The 13,902-nt window shown below is 40.1% G+C and overlaps 1 non-coding gene across 1 annotated transcript; it reads left to right on the forward strand.

Annotated features, from left to right (window-relative positions):
* Positions 1 to 312: 312 nt before the first annotated feature.
* Positions 313 to 420, forward strand: LOC119865268. The gene has a single exon (XR_005376647.1). It is a non-coding gene; the product is annotated as a U6 spliceosomal RNA (small nuclear RNA).
* Positions 421 to 13,902: the final 13,482 nt, after the last annotated feature.

Here is a 13,902-nt window from a genome sequence, read left to right on the forward strand (position 1 = left end):
GTCCAATATGATCATCTATTTATATTTTTGAATTATATTATTCATTTCCTTTTAAATGATCATGAAACTGTTCACAGAAGGACAAGTTTACATGATATTTGCCAAAGACACTTAACTTTTTCTCTTTCTTTTCTTTTTTTTTTTTAAATCTGATATTAGGATAAGCCATATTGTGAGCTATGAATGTAGTGAAATATTTAGATGTATCTTCACTTTGGAAATATTTGATTTCATAATTAACTGTTGTTAATGTCACCTCTACTTTCCTCTGTACACCTTCATATAATCATTTCAATTTAAATATAAAATATAGTGCTCACTTCGGCAGCACATATACTAAAATTGGGAATGATGCAGAGAAGATTAGTATGGCCCCTGTGTAAGGATGCCACACAAATTCGTGAAGCATTCCATATTTTTTTTCATTCATATGGGGAATATAAGAAACAGTGAAAGGGATTATAAGGGAAAGGAGGGGAACTGAGTGGAAAAAATTAGAGAGGGAGACAAATCCCATGAGAGACTCCTAACTCTGGGAAATGAACAAAGGGTTGCGGAAGGGGAGGTGGGTGGTGGGGATGGGGTAACTGGGTATTATACTATATGTTGGCAAATCGAACTTCAATAAAAACAAATGGAAAAAAATAAATATAAAATATCGAATGCTATTTTAGATTGAGCCAAGGGTCTGACAAAATAAAAGTTTTCAAAAGATAGTTTGGGAATAATACTGATCCTGAAAGGATGGAAGAAGGAAAAGCTACGCAAAATAAAAATGGAAGTGGAATTATTTACTAGGACTTTGAACCAGCTAATAATAAAATTACTATTGTACAATATAAAAATAACTTTTTATATATAATAGTCAAAATCAGATATAGATGTTACTATTGTTGCTCCATTTTATAGGCAAGGAAACTAAAGTTTAAGGACATTTAGCCACTTACCTAAGGGCATAGAAGCGAAGCCACTGGAACTCAAACCACAGTGAATGTGATCTTATTTGGAAATAGAATCTTTGCAGAAGTAATTCAGTTAAGGATTTCGAGATGAAATCATCCTGAACTTAGGGTTGGGCCCTAAGCCCAATGACAAGTGTCCCTGTAAGAAGGGAAAAAGAAGACACAGGGACACAGAGTCCAGTTAAAGATGGAGACAAATATTTGAATTAACTCAGCTGCAAGTCAAGGAAAACCAAAAATTGCCGACAGTTACCAAAAACTAGGAGAGAAAATAGAATGGATTCTCTCCCAGAGCTTCCAGAAAACTACCAGCCAAGCCAACACCTTGATGTTTTGCTTCTGTGCTCTAAAACTACAAAAGAATGAATTTCTGTTGTTTTAAGCCACTAAGTTAGTGTGATTTTTTTTCAAGACAGCCTTAGGCAACTAAAATAGCTGATTCTCTTCTATAATCTACATAAAGAATGATATTAAAAATCATAATTTGGCTACTTTTTTTTGATACAGAAAGCAAGATAAATGACAAAGTGACTAGAAATGCCAGTAGATAAAGCATTAGGGGGCACCTAGGTGGCTCATGGTTGAACGTCTGCCTTCAGGTCAAGTCATGATCCTGGGTCCAGGATCTAGTCCCGCATTGGGCTCCCTACAGGGAGCCTGCTTCTCCCTCTGCCTAGGTCTCTGCCCTCTCTTTGTGTCTCTCATGAATAAACAAAATCTTAGAAAGAAAGGAAGAAAAAAGAAAGAAAGAAAGAAAGGAAGGAAAGAAAGAAAATAAGGAAAGAGAAAGAAAAAAAAGAAAAGAAAGAGAAAATAAGGAAAGAGAGAAAGAAAAAAGAAAGAAAGAGAAAAGAGAAAAGGCATTAGGAAGCACAAATGTTCATGGAAGCCCATGAACCTTCTTCAGTGCTTGTAGGCTCCAGGTTTCCAGGGTCTGGGTTGCCTGTCTTCCCTGCCCTTCAGTTTTACAGAAAGTGTTGAATATGAATCAGGAGATGGCAACTCTAGGATATCCACTAATTAAGTATGTTACTCTGGAAGAGTCACTGAACTTCTCAGAGCTTCATCTATAAAGTGGGTGCAGTGAAACTGCCAGCCATCTTGCAGTTGGATGATTCATGTTCTCCCCTTGAGTCCTGCTAGCTTGGCACTACTGTTTCCCCAGGAGAGGAATATGGCTTGGCAGGAAACTGTGTGCGGATCCTACCCCTTATTTGGTTTCTAACCCTCAACTTCTTTTCTGTACAATAATGGTCATTATGTTTACTTCAGATGGTTATCAGTGGGTTAAATGGGAAAAATATGAAAAATATATTTTTGGCCCATAGTAAGGTGCTCAATAAGATTTCTCTTCCATCATTAAACTGCAGCTTTTGTTTCAAATGCTTCAGGGCCAGTTTATCATCATGTTGACTCAGCCAGGAAGGCTGGGTCTAGTGACTGACAAGCAGGTGTCTCGATCTTTTTAAAATAAATTTCCATTACATTTTTTTTACTTTTCATTCTTGGCTCTGCCTCCTCTGTATCACCAACAGACAAGGACATGTATATTGAATACTCTTTAGTTTGTTTTATTTTTTTATTTTTTTTTCTTTAGTTTGTTTTAAAACAATAGTTTGAAATGAATTTTTTTGTTTCAAATTATGCTCTCATCACACCCCCAAAAACCCACACCCCGGGAATTTCAGATCTCTGAATAATATTCAAACTATGACTCCCTGGAAATGGTACTCTTCCATTGTCTGACAAATACAATTGATTGACATTTCTAACTGACTTTGGAGGAGGGCTTTTTAAATGAGACAGTCTTCAGTCTGTAGCTTAAAAGCACCAAGAGCCACCTCTTGTAGAAATCCTGGCCTAAGAGTGACACCATTTAACAAAGCAGGAACTCAGAATGATAATGCATTATATACCCTTAAAAGCCTGGATGAACTGGACATCTGGGTGGCTCAGTTGGTTAAGCATTTGACTCTTGATTTCAGTTCAGGTTATGATCTTAGGGTCCTGGGGTCAGGCCTTACCTCAGGCTCTGTGCTCAGTGGGGAGTCTGCTTGAAGATTTTTCTTCCTCTGCACCTCTCCCTGTTAGCTTTCTTTCTTTCTCTAAAATAAATAAATAAATCTAAAAAAAAAAAGGTCTGGATGAACTATGGAATTTAGTCCTTATTGGTCTTTTCCAGTTAAAAGAAATAAATTTCAGAACCCCCCCCCCCCCGAATTTTGAAATAGCAAAGATTTGTTACATTTTTCAGATGAGGACAGATAAAAGCCTTAATTTTTCTCTCTGTTCTTATCAAACACTGGAACCTACTCTACAGCTCCCAGATTTACTTTAGCTCCCAAGCCCAATGTCCTACCCACCTTTCTCTGGCTCCCCTGCCATTCCTTTACAATGCACATTGGCCTGTCGTAGCTCCAGCTATAGAAGCTCTATCCTGTTTACAAGCAGGGAGGAGGGACAGAGTTGGTGTGGGCAATGCCAGGAGGATTCTCTTTTCTTTTAATTTTTTTTTAATTTTTTAAATTTTATTTATTTTTTTATTTATTTATGACAGTCACACAGAGAGAGAGAGAGAGAGAGAGAGAGAGAGAGAGGCAGAGACACAGGCAGAGGGAGAAGCAGGCTCCATGCACCGGGAGCCCCACGTGGGATTCGATGCCGCGTCTCCAGGATCGCGCCCTGGGCCAAAGGCAGGCGCCAAACCGCTGCACCACCCAGGGATCCCTTCTTTTAATTTTTTAAATTTAAATTCAATTTAGTTAGTGTATAGTGTATTATTAGTTTCAGAGGTAGAATTTAGTGATTCATCAGTTACATATAATACTCAGTGCTCATTACATCAGGCACCCTCCTTAATGCCCATCACCCAGTTACCCCATCCTGCCCCACCTCCCCTCCAGAAACCCTCAGTTTGTTTCCTAGAGCTAGGAGTCTCTTATGGTTTGTCTCCCTTTCTGTTTTTATCTTATTTTATTTTTCCTTCCCTTCCTGCATGTTCATCTCATTTCTCAAATTCTGCACATGTTCATGAAATCATATGGTGATTTCATCATATGACTGATTTATTTCACTTGGCATGATACTCTCTAGTTTTATCCATGTTGATGCAAGTGGCAAGATTTCATTCTTTTTGATGGTTTAGTAATATTCCATTATATATATACACATATATACACACATATATATACATACACACACATATATAAACATATATACACACAGACACACACATACATATATAGACACAAAATCTTTATCCATTTATCTGTTGATGGACATCTAGGCTCTTTCCATATTTTGGTTATTGTGGACATTGCTGATATAAACATTGGGGTGCATGTGTCCCTTCAATCAGCGTGTTTGCATCCTTTGGATAAATAGTAGTGCAGTTGCTGGATAGTAGAGTAGTCCTATTTTTAACTTTTTGAGGAACCTCCATACTGTTTCCCAGAGTGGCTTCACCAGTTTGCATTCCCACCAACAGCATAAGATGGTTCCTTTTCTCCACAGAGGATTCCTTTTCTTGAGCTGGGAGAAAGGCTATGAACTTTATGTAAAAACTAATTTTTACACCTATCACAATCAGTTATCAATTATAAACTTTTCACTTACATGCACTTTCAGATACATATCATATTTCTTTTTAAAAATATTTTATGACATTCTCCTAATACATTACTATTTTTCAGAGGTTAGCTGACTTGGCTGAGTTAAGTGTAGAAGCAAAAACTTGAATCTGGGCCTTTTAACCCCTAGTCCCCAGTCATGTGTCTCTTTATCTATCTATCTATCTATCTATCTATCTATCTATCTATCTATCTATCTATCTAATCTGTCATCTATCTACCTACATACCTCACTATCTAATCATCTATATTTCTTTATCCATCCATCTGGTCTCATTTTTTTACTGTAGCCATACTAAAATGGGTACCTGTAACTCATGTCCCAAGAGTAGAGTGCAGGAGGCAATAGTCCTAAGTAGTCCTAAGTAGTCCTTAGTAGTCCTTAGTAGTCCTTAGTAGTCCTCCCAACTACTAGTGCTGTGTGCTGCATGTCAGTCCTCATGGCCCACCACCCTGAAGCTGCCAACATGTTCTAAAGGGTCGTAACAACTGAAGGTAAACTATCAGAAAGGAGGACAAAAAAGGGAGAGATATAGGTAATGAGGCTATTTTATGGGGTGGATATGCTATAAAATTTTATTATCACTTATTCCTAATTCCACCTTTCCTGGGTAATGTGTCTGATCAAAATGTAATGCAATAAAAATAAAATGAAATAATTACTTTCCTAGTCCATGAGTGGAAATCAAAAGTCAGTGAAGAGGCAGCTTTTCCAAGTTAAAAGCCATTCAAAATATGAATAAATTGTATCAGATTGTTGCTATTAATTAAGCTTCCTATGCAAAAAACTGTGGGTAGAAACAGCAGAGGTTTAACATCATAAAGCCTGCTCAGAGGTCCAGTAGGGTTTGAGTCCTATTCTAGGCTCATTGTAATCTTCATTTGAGTTCTACTAAAAATTGTTTTCAACACACATGTTTTTTTAAAACATGAATTAAATGAAATCAGTAAGATTCTGTTTCCTATTTTAGGGATCACAAACCTTTTCCCATAAAAGGGCCAGAGAGTAAATTTTAGGCTTTGTGGACTGTGCGGTCTTCATCACAACTGCTCACCTCTGCCTTTGCAGCTCAAAACCAGCAATGGACAGAAACAAATACTTATGACTCTGCTCCAAACAACTTCATTTACAAAGATAGGTGGTGGATGACTTAGCTTTTGGGCTGTAGTTCGCAGACCCCTTTCATAGATCAAACTTAGAAATGAGGAGTTGGGTTTTGATGCTAGGAAAACCTGTGTTTTTCTGAATATAAAATGCAAGACAAACATCTGTACATGTTGCTGAACATAGCTGCATTGGCCTATCCCGATTTATTAATATATGCAAACACTGTCATCAGGTCACCTTCCCTCCTATGTGATTCAAGAATCTCTTTACTTTTCTTTATCAGAGAAACAAAGTTCCTGTTCTCTTCAAGGCTAGGCCTGCTCTACAGGGGAATGGAAAGGATTGTAATTGGAAAAGCAAATATTCTCCCTTGCCAAAGTTTTAAGATAGAAAGTGGAGAAATAAAAACTTCATTAGTAGCAAGAACTGGGCCTTGGATGCTCATTGGTTTTGAAAGCACCAAATAGGTGAAAAAAATGAATGCATCAATCTTTCAGAATCAATGCATCTCTCTGCAAATAGAGCTAACTTTCTATTTCAACCCCATTCTCCCTTCATCCACCATGGAGAGGCCAGAAATCAGATCGTCCCTGAGTTAAGCTACATTACAGTGCCAAGCAAAGATTCTCGGTATATAGATTCTTAGCAAAATGACAACCACCCTGAGAACTTCAGAAAATGTAACATAATGTAGCATCGCATCCACCCAGAAGCCTCCTAAATAGAGGGGAAGCAAGCAGCTGGGAGCTGTCTCTTTCAGCACCTGACCTCCCGAGATGCTTAATAAAATAGCCTACAAAGTATTACACTCTCATCAGTGCCAAGAGGCATTTGTGGGGAGATAAATAAAGCTATTTTCCAAAACGGGGAATATTCTGGTGTGCTGGTATTGAAATGACAGTTTCTTTATGGGCTAGGAGATAGGCAGGAGAACACCAGCCAGGTAGTTACCCCCGTGCCCACCACCACTAGAAGGTCTATAATGAGATTCCAAATTAGATTGCTGAACCTCGGAGACAAGGTGCTTCACATCTGTGAGATGTTCAGCTTGACTTCATAATGAGTTCACTGAGCAGAATGAACCACACTTGAAATCAAATACTTTGCATTCAGGATGAAATAAGTGGGGATCAATCATAGTCAGGGAAGTAGCATTTGCTTGGAATGTAATGCTATACTGAGCTAAAGGCAAAAAAAAAGAGAGAGAGAAAAAAAAAGGACAGTGGGACATGGAGTATACAAGAGAGCCAGTTCATGGATGACACAAATGTGCAGTGTTTGACCTGGAACAGAGCTGCCCCTATTAGCCTCTGGAGATAATATCTAAAGAAGGTGGGGTGGTGAGGAGGAGGAAAGGTTCATGCTGTCTACCAAAACAAATCAACATGCCCAGGAAGCACCCCCAAATACCTCCATCTTAGGAAGCATTTTAGAGTGTACTCTTCTCAGAGGCTTTTTTGTGGGGACAGCTTTGGGGAACTGAACAAAGCAGTCTTGGTAACAAGGGCGTTTTGTTTGGCATGCAGATGAGATTCTAGATGAAGCCAGGCATAGCGCACCTATGGATCATGACCGAGTGTGAGCAAATGCCCAGGACAGCTCTATGGGGAGCTGAAGAGCTACACAGGAGAGCCTGAACCTTCCACTGCCCAGGCAGCTCACTTACAAAATCCCTACCAGGAGTTTCTGGGAAAAGCTCTGTAGGCTGCCATGGCCAACACCCCCATAATCCAGGGCCTTTTATCCCAGCCAGTTTACCATGATTAGTATACCTGCCAGGACTAGGGTTCCTCCAAGGTAGGGGTTCGGCTGCTGGAAATAATCAGGGGTGTCCCCAGGTGTGACCCACCTCTCCTTTCTCAGAACCGAGATCGTTACCTGTTCACTGTCTAGCGGGGAAATGTCACTGGAGGCCTCATTAACAGCAGACAGTACAGAGAGTCATCGTACAACTTCTGGCCTTTCTGCGGGATTTGAAGCTTATATTACAGGAGGAAGAAAAAGAACAGGTGTCATGACTTGTCTTTTTCTTTTTTCATCCTGCAACTGTCACTCACAGGGTTCCAAACAGAATGAAAAGCACCATCAGGAAGCCCAGTGAGTCACCTGGCCTGAGAGGTCATGCTGGTTCGTTGTACTCTTTGTTTTTACCAGAAAGGACAGTGACCCAGCATCCCTCTCTCCTACTTTCTCTTTCAAGATTCTTTTTTGACTTGACACAGCTACTTGGCTGCCAAGTCCCATCCAGATCCCAGCAGCTACCTGCTTGGATCAGTCCTGGACATGGCCTTGCTGCTGGCCTTAGGCTACCTTCTGGAATTCTCCAAAAGTCATAGGGGAACAAGTAAGAGCATTGCATTCTCTCTTTTCCTCGCTGTGTCTGCTAATGAAAGCTTTCTGCTATGGGGGAGAGAGACTGGTCTGTTTGGTGCTCCCCTGCTCCCTAGTAAGATTATAGGAATAGAGGGGAAATATTTTGGACAACAGCCTCTGGCTGCTACTCTAGTTCCTTCTCTGGACTCACCCTGCAAGGCCAAGCTATGATTTTCAGCATAGCAATGGGCTGGAAATGAGTGAGTGATGTGATGGAAGGCATCAGGGTCAAAGACAAACAAGGTGGGGGCATGCAGCACATAACGAAGGGAAGCAATGCTAATGTGTGGAATGCATCTTTAGGAAAAGGTGTTTCCCAAACTGCTCTATCAATTAACTCTTTCCTGAGTGTTTCCCAGGACTGTTACTCTGGGGAGAACTTTAAGGGTTAAATGCTGAGAATGATCATTGCTGTTCATTATACCTGCGTACCGAGGTAGTATACTTACAGCCCACACCGAGAGCCATTGCTATCAAGGAGATGAGAAGACTGTGGTCTCTCATTAAGACAAGTACAAATTGATCCAGGGTGTCCAAGGTCAAACCATTAAAAGAAGCGTTATTGTTCTGCTATTTGTCTCCCTGTCTTTCTTTTAAATTTACTCCTCTCCAATTCAATGAATCCCACCTCCTCCTCCCCACACTGCTGCCTCCCACCATTCTTAGATTCTCTTAGGGAAAATTCTCTGTACTCTTCTAGGTTGAATCTAACTTTGCTATTCTTGTCCATATTCTTGTTCCTAGGGGAAAAGACATGGCTAGAATTCTTGTGTGTATGACTGATAAAGCCTTTAGAAAAAGAGATAATGAGGCAGAGACCAACAGAGATTCAAAGACTCTCCAGCATAGATATAACACAACAACTATGTCATCTCAAAAGAAATCTTGTCATTAATATGCCAGGGATGGGAGTCCTTGTCTGAGTGGTCATGCAGGCGGGCCGCATTTACCGAGTACCTGCAGCGCTGCAGACAACTGTCCCAGTCACAGTGGGGAATTATGTAGGAGCAAGGCACTCTAATAAAAATAAGAGGGACAGAACAAAAAAGCACTGAAAAATACACAGAGAAAAAAAAATTTACTCTCAGAAGCACTTGTATAATCTGGTACATCATTACCTGAGTGCTAAGGATGTGGCTGCAGTGGCAGAAGCAGCTAGAGCCTGGAGGAGATTGTCTGGTGAGGCCTCATGGGGGTGAGGAGAGGTGGCTCTGAATACCAAGATGAATTTGCATCTCAGTAGAGGAGACTAAACAAAGATGTTCAGGGGGCTTGCAGCAGTGAGGAAGCAAAGCTACTGGAAGGCCCTAGCACTCTCAGCTGGTTCTTATTCCAGTCCCTCTTGGGTTAGAGCCCCTTTCTACACATGTTCTATCTTAGCTTGCTGTGGGCCCTCTGATCTGTGAGTGCCAAGAAACTTGAAGCTTTAGAAACAAATACTGGCTTCCCTTAACGTAGGTGCACCACCATGTCCTCCATCTTACGAATTGATAATGGAATAAAGAATTTTATTTCCTTTCGCTAGCGTAAGTGCCAACAAGATCAGATCAGTTATGTCAATAAACTCTCTGGCCCTTTCAACTTTGCTAGGCAGTTGAGCTGCCATATGGCAGGTACAAATAATAGCCATAGGCGATGAAATCTTTCAAAGCAACTGTCTTGGATGTTTCCCCATGTATGCGATGTGCTTGCCATCATCTTCTGGGCTCTGCATCCCTGCTTTAATCCATACTTCTGGCCTACTTTGTCTTTGGCAAACCTTTGGACCTCTGTAGGATAACAACTCCTCAGTTCCTAGCTCTGTCTCCTTTCCTGATTTCTGTGTTCCCAGCGTATTCAGAGGGGAAGCACCCCCAGGGGCTGGAGTGCTCACCTCCTCTCCCTGCCTTCACCTGCTACCCTCTTTACCTCCCACCCTGTACCCCACTACCCTTCCCCTCCCCGTATGCATCACCAGGGGAGGATTCTGAGACATGTTTCCCAGAGATTAAAATTCTTATGGTTACTAAGGAAAGAATACTGTTAAAATAATTTCCCAGAATCGATGAAGTGGTTTTTACCAAGTTAAAATACTGATAGACTAGGAAGAGCCAGGTCTAGGGGATTTGATTAACTATTAATTACTCTTGTTGTCTTCACCCTGAGGGGGTGATTTTGCTGCTACCCAGGGGACATTAGGCAATGTCTGGAAACGTTTTGGTTGTTGGAGAGAGGAGATGGTTACTACTGCTCTAGAAGGTAGAGGTCAGGGATACTCCTTATATCCTTCAGTGCACAGGACTTACCAGGCCTAAAATGTCAGGGTGTTCCAGATGAGAAGACCTGAACTACCCTAATTGTAAAAAAGTTGTATCATTTATGTTGGTAATTTAGTTTACCTAGGAAGAAAAAGATACATTTCCTCTAAGCTAGACGAGTGAATGCTATTTTCTTTGGAATAAATTTTTATTCTTGGCTCCTACCCTTGCTCAATGTCCAAGAAATTTCCAGGGATTGGCAAGCTTTTTCTGTGCCAGCTAGCAAAAGTTTTAGGCTCTGTGGGGTCGAGGCAAAACTGAAGATATTTATACAACAAGGGAGAAAATCCCTGCCATTTGCTTTAATGGGCTGTGTCAGGTGGTGGGTAGGCTTTGCACCCAGTTGCTAGAGGGAGAGCAACTGGCTCAGGTGGTGGAGCCTGGCAGTGAGGTGACTCTTGGACTGAGATTCCATCATTCAGTGCTAACAGCAAAGTCCTAACATTCAAGGGGCAATAAGAACTGGCTCTGGGCAGCAGCAAGTCTAAGTTGCTGGCTGGGGAGGCAGGTGCTGGGAGTAGAGTGTGGGACACGAGGTGGATGCCCCGAGTTTGGTCTCTGACTCCAGTGCTAGCCACCTCAAGTGCCTGTGGGCTGTAGAGAAACAGAAAGATAGGACCTGTAAGCTTTAGTTTGTCAAGCCCTGACCTGTATCAATCTGGATTTCGTATTTCAACATTTTTATTTTTTCTCTGAGAGAAAATCTCAATCTGAAGAGAATTTCCAGATGTTTCTAAAGTCTTTAGTAGTAGCAGAATTTAACTTAATCATTGAACAAAATCATATATAAAGATCATTTTTCTCAAATGAGATCAGCCCTGTTTAGCTATACCATATAAAACTTTGGGTTGCTAGACTTTTGGGGGGCACATTGGATCCATTAAGTTGTCTACATCCAGATTACCTACCAGCTTTAAAAAAAAAAAAAAAAGATGAGACATAAATTCTTCTCTATTCCCCAAACCTGTAAATGTATAACTCCAAATATTGATCTAATTGTATTGGCATAATAGCTATGAGAGTTAGCCTAAATAAGTTAAATACTTTATATATTTCATATAAAAGAAGGGAGAGTAAATATTAGAAAACAATCAAAACCTTTCCCACTTCCTTTTCTCTGTTCTTGGAGAAAGTAATACATTTGCTTTTGTATGTCACTTTGTTCAAGTTTATTCCTCTGCCTGTGTCCTTTTTTTCTTTTTAAAGATTTTATTTATGTACTTATGAGAGATACAGAGAGAGGCAGAGACAGGAGAAGCAGGCTCCATGCAGGGAGCCCGATGTGGGACTCGGATCATGCCCTGAGCCGAAGGCAGATGCTCAACCGCTGAGCCACCCAGGTGTCCCCTCTACTTGTGTCCTTTTTTTTTTTTAATTTTTTTTAAATTTTTATTTATGATAGTCATACACAGAGAGAGAGAGGCAGAGACACAGGCAGAGGGAGAAGCAGGCTCCATGCACCGGGAGCCCGACATGGGATTCCATCCTGGGTCTCCAGGATTGCGTCCTGGGCCAAAGGCAGGCGCTAAACCGCTGCGCCACCCAGGGATCCCTCTACTTGTGTCCTTGATCCAATATTTATCTCCTTAGAAATAAGCTCTTTAACAATCTTTTTCTTTATATCCACTAACACTTTCTTTTTCTTTTCTTTTCTTTTTTTAAAGATCTTATTTATTTATTTGAGAGAGAGAGAGAGAGAGAGAGAGAGAGAGAGAGAGCACGAGAAGCAGGGAGGCATAGAGGGAGAGCAGACTCCCTGGTAAGTAAGGAGCCCAATGCAGGACTCAGTCCCAAGACTCTGGGATCATGACCTGAGCTACCCAGGCACCCTCCACTAGCATTTTCAAGGAAGCACCATTCTAAATGGTGAACACTTTAGAAGCATTCTTACTATATTTGTGACCCACACAAGAATGCTTAGTATCTCAGCTATAAAATACTCTAGTGGAGGTCCTAGCAAGTGCAATAAGACAAGAAAAAAAGAAATTATCTATTTTTCTAGTTTATCTTCTTCTGATCATCCCTGAACTGGTATATTTTCAGGCTTATATTTTCAGTGCTTTAATTTCTTATTGCATATGTTCCCCATAAGTGGACTCACTGTCTCCCATGGCTCTAGTTATAGTATATAAATTAAGTGTTGTAATCTATATTGGAAACTCATGCTTTTCTCCTGAATTGTACTCTTAACATCTAACTCTTTATTAGACAGCACCACCTGTATTCCCCAGAGGCATCTGAGATTTGATGTTTCCAATATATTCAACACTGAACTCATTATCTTCCCCTGTAAATCTGTTCTTTCTCTATGTACAGGGCTTATTCATGCCAAAATGTCAATAGTATCTAGATTGGGAAGCCTCCATTTTTTTTTCTGTATTTCCTACCATGGGAACAGTGCCAGCCTTCACTCATCCCACAATCCTCAATTCTGGGAGTCATTCCAAGCTTGTCCACAGACAACTGTGCACCAAGATTGTTTCCTCACAATTTTGACATTTCTGTCCTCACTTTTTCTTTTCTACCACTATTGCCTTAGATTTGGCTTCCATAATATCTCTCCATAACTATTGTAATAATGCATCAATTGTCCTCCTTGTTAATTCTCATACTTCTCTACAATATTGCAGTTACAGGGACCTGATGAAATGAAAGTCTAATCATATAATTTCTGGACTTAAACTTTTTCTGGAGTTCTCTAAGCCTTTACAGGTAAAGCAGAAACTATTTAGCATATGCACAAGGTCTTCCACTTTTTGGTCCTATGCTGTTAACAGTTGTTATTAATTTATTGTTTGGATTTATTACAACATTTACTTAACATTATGTGCTAGGCAAAAGCATTTACATATATTTAATTTAATCTCAAAACAGCCCTAAAATGAAGGTATTGTTTTTACTCCTCCATTTATAGTTGAGGAAACTGAGGCACAAAGTCTTTGAAGAATTTATACAAGATCACACAGCTAGAAAACTGCATGTTTGGAATTTGAAACCAGATGGCCCACTTCCAAAGCATAGAATATCCCTGCCCCATTCCCAATCCCAGGAGTTTAGGAACACACTTTTTCTGCTCCTTTTCCCTCTTTGGATCTTGGTTGCACAAAATCAGGTTTGTGTTTATTTTATGACACATTCTCAACATTCCCATGCGTGGATAATTCATTATTTTTAACAATGTTTTAACATCCTGAAATAGCACCCAAAACAGGACTTAAGATCTTGACAATAATCTAAACCTAAAAATAAGACTCACTCTTTATTTCCCTTCCCTGTTTCTCTGAAGTTACCATCATTCTGAATCTACTTTTGTTTTTATATACACTTATTGTTATCATATGTATTCCTAAAAAGTATATATTTTTATTTTAGAAGATTTTCACTTCAAAGAGCTGTCATAATGCACATAATTCTTTAGAACATATTGTCACTAAGACTGAGCTATATTGTTGTACTTTGACCGCTATATAACAAACCACTTTGTGAATATACTGCCTTTGATTGATCTGCTCTTTAGTTGATGGACATTGGCT

Source organism: Canis lupus, chromosome 22 (genome assembly GCF_011100685.1).
Source record: "Canis lupus familiaris isolate Mischka breed German Shepherd chromosome 22, alternate assembly UU_Cfam_GSD_1.0, whole genome shotgun sequence".
Classification (NCBI taxonomy): Eukaryota; Metazoa; Chordata; class Mammalia; order Carnivora; family Canidae; genus Canis; species Canis lupus.